This window comes from Physeter macrocephalus, chromosome 18 (assembly GCF_002837175.3).
Source record: "Physeter macrocephalus isolate SW-GA chromosome 18, ASM283717v5, whole genome shotgun sequence".
Lineage (NCBI taxonomy): Eukaryota > Metazoa > Chordata > Mammalia > Artiodactyla > Physeteridae > Physeter > Physeter macrocephalus.
This window is the reverse complement of record NC_041231.1, coordinates 42,323,456-42,327,253: the sequence shown is the minus strand read 5'-3', so window position 1 is coordinate 42,327,253 and position 3,798 is coordinate 42,323,456.

Genomic DNA, 3,798 nt, shown 5'->3' with positions numbered 1-3,798 from the left:
GGGTAGAGTAATCTTGGTTGTAGGTTCTTCCCTTTCATCACTTGAAGTATATCATACCACTCCCTTCTGGCTTGTAGAGTTTCTGCTGAGAAATCAGCTGTTAACCTTATGAGAGTTCCCTTGTATGTTGTTTTAGTTTTTCCCTTGCTGCTTTCAATAATTTTTCTTTGTCTTTAATTTTTGCCAGTGTGATTACTATGTGTCTCGGTGTGTTTCTCCTTGGGTTTATCCTGTATGGGACTCTCTGCGCTTCCTGGACTTGGGTAGCTATTTACTTTCCCATGTTAGGGAAGTTTTTGATTATAATTTCTTCAGATATTTTCTCTGGCCCTTTCTCTTTCTCTTCTCCTTCTGGGACCCCTATAATGCGAATGTTGTTACGTTTAATGTTGTCCCATGATTACTATGTGTCTTGGCGTGTTTCCCCTTGGGTTTTTCCTGCCTGAGACTCTCTGTGCTTCCTGGATTTGAATGGCTATTTCCTTTCCCATGTTAGGGATGTTTTCAACTGTAATCTCTTCAAATATTTTCTTGGGTCCTTTCTCTCTCTCTCTCTTCTCCTTCTGCGACCCCTATTATGCGAATGCTGGTGCATTTTATGTTGTCCCAGAGGTCTCTTAGGCTGTCTTCCTTCTTTTCATTCTTTTTTTCTTTAATCTATCCTGCGTCAGTGAATTCCTCCATTCTGTCTTCCAGGTCACTTAGCCGTTCTTCTGCCTCAGTTATTCTGTTGTTGTTTCCATCTAGTGTGTTTTTCATTTCAGTTATTGTATTGTTCATCTCTGATTATTTGTTCTTTAATTCTTCTAGGTGCTTGTTCTTTATTTTTCTAGTTCTTTGTTAAACATTTATTGCATCTTCTCTATCTTTGCCTCCATTCTTTTTCTGAGGTTCTGGATCATCTTCACTATCATATTATGATTTCTTTTTCTGGAAAGTTGCCTATCTCCATTTCATTTAGTTGTTTTGCTGGGGTTTTGTCTTGTTCCTTCATCTGGTACATAGTCCTCTGCCTTTTCATGCTGTCTATGTTTCTGTGAATGTGGTCTTTGTTCCACAGGTTGCAGGACTGTAGTTCTTCTTGCTTCTGCTTTCTGCCCGCTGGTGGATGAGGCTCTCTAAGCAGCTTGTGCAAGCTTCCTGATGGGAGGGACTGGTGGTGGGTAGAGCTGGGTGTTGCTCTGTTAGGCAGAGCTCAGTAAAACTTTAATCCACTTGTCTGCTTATGGGTGGAGCTGAGTTCCCTCCCTGTTTGTTGTTTGGCCTGAGGTGACCCAGCACCGGAGCCCACAGGCTCCTTGGTGGGGCTAATGGCGGACTCTGGGAGGACTCATGCCAAGGAGTACTTCCCAGAACTTCTGCTGCCAGTGTCCTCATCCCCTCAGTTAGCCACAGCCACCCTCGCCTCTGCAGGAGACCCTCCAACACTAGCAGGTAGGTCTGGTTCAGTCTCCCCTGGAGTCACTGCTCCTTCCCCTGGGCCCCGATGCACACACTACTTTGTGTGTGTCCTCCAAGAGTGGAGTCTCTTTCCCCCAGTCCTGTCGAAGTCCTGCAATCAAATCCCACTAGCCTTCAAAGTCTGATTCTCTAGGAATTCCTCCTCCCGTTGCCAGACCCCCAGGTTGGGAAGCCTGACGTGGAGCTCAGAACCTTCACTACAGTGTGTGGACTTTTGTGGTGTAAGTGTTCTCCAGTCTGTGAGTCACCCACCCAGCAGTTATGGGATTTGATTTTACTGTGGTTGCACCCCTCCTACCGTCTCACTGTGGCTTCTCCTTTGTCTTTGGATGTGGGGTATCCTTTTTGGTGAGTTCCAGTGTCTTCCTGTCAATGATTGTCCAGCAGCTAGTTGTGATTCTGGTGTTCTCGCAAGAGGGAGTGAGAGCACATCCTTCTACTCTGCCATCTTGGTTCCGATTCCTATTTTATTCTTTTTTACGGCTGAGTAACATTGTATATATGTACCACATTGTGTTTTGTTTTGTTTTGTTTTGGCTGCGTTGGGTCTTTGTTTCTGCGTGCAGGCTTTTTTCTAGTTGCGGCGAGCAGGGGCTACTCTTCATTGTGGTGCACAGGCTTCTCATTGCGGTGGCTTCTCTTGTTGCGGAGCACAGGCTCTAGGCACATGGGCTTCAGTAGTTGTGGCTCGCAGGCTCTAGAGGGCAGACTCAGTAGTTGTGGCCCACGGGCTTAGTTGCTCTGCGGCATGTGGGATCTTCCCAGACCAGGGCTCAAACCCGTGTCCCCTGCCTTGGCAGGTGGATTCTTAACCACTGCACCAGCAGGAAATTCCTGTTTGTTGGAAGTATTTTAATCACAGTTTCAATTTCATTACTTGTGATTGGTCTGTTCATAATTTCTGTTTCTTCCTGCTTCAGTCTTGGAAGGTTGTATATTTCTACGAATTTGTCCATTTCTTTTTTATTTTAATTAAAACAAAATTTTTTAAGTGTTTATTTATAACCGCACCCTACATGTTGTGGAATCTTAGTTCATTGAACCTGGGCCCCTGGAAGTAGAAGTGCAGAGTCCTAACTACTGGACTGCCAGGGAATTCCCCAGAATTTGTCCATTTCTTCTAGGTTGTCCATTTTATTGGCATTTAGTTGTTTGTAGTAGTCACTTATGACCCTCTTATTTCTATGGTGTCTGTTGTAACTTCTCATTTTTCATTTCTAATTTTATTGATTTGAGCCCACTCCCTTTTTTTTCTTGATGAGTCTGGCTAAAGATTTATCAATTTTGTTTATCTTCTCAAAGAGCCAGCTTTTAGTTACCTTGATCTTTCCTATTGTTTTCTTTGTCTCTATTTCATTTATTTCTGCTCTGATCTTTATGATTTCTTTCCTTCTACTAATTTTGAGTTTTGTTTTTTTTTTGGTCTAGTTGCTTTAGATGTAGGTTATGTTGCTTTATTTGAGATTTTCCTTGTTTCCAGAGGTAGCAAATGTATCACTGTAAACTTCCCCCTTAGAACTGCTTTTGTGGCATCCCATAGGTTTTGGATGTGGTGTTTTCGTTGTCAGTTCTCTTTAGATATATATATTTTTTAATAGATCTTTATTGGAGTATATTGTTTCCCAATACTGTGTTAGTACCTGTTGTACACCAAAGTGAATCAGCCATATGCATACATATATCCCCATATCTCCTCCCTCTTGAGCCTCCCTCCCACCCTCCCTATCCCACCCCTCTAGGTCATCGCAAAACATGGAGGTGATCTCCCTGTCCTTCCCACAAGCTAACTATTTTACATTCGGTAGTGTATATATGTCGATCCTACTCTCACTTTGTGCCAGCTTCCCCCTCCCACCCTGTGTCCTCAAGTCCATTCTCTATGTCTACATCTTTATTCCTGCCCTGCAAATAGGTTCATCAGTACCAATTTTTTTCTTTTTTTTTTTCAGATTCCATATATGTGCTAGCACATGGTATTTGTTTTTCTCTTTCTGACTTCACTCTGTATGACAGACTCTAGGTCCATCCATCTCACTACAAATAACTTTCCTCATTGTAGTTTTGATTTTCATTTCTTTAATAGTGATGTTGAGCTTCTTTTCACGTGCCTCTTGGCCATCTGTATGTCTTCCTTGGTGAAATGTCTGTTTAGATCCTCCGCCCATGTTTTAATTAGATTGTTTGTTTTTTAGATGTTGAGCTCCATGAGCTGTTTGTATATTTTGAAGATTAATCCTTTGTCTTTTGTTTCATTTGCAAATATTTTCTCCATTCTGAGGGTTGTCTTTTTGTCTTGTTTATGGTTCCTTTGCTGTGCAAAAGCTTTTAAGTTTAATT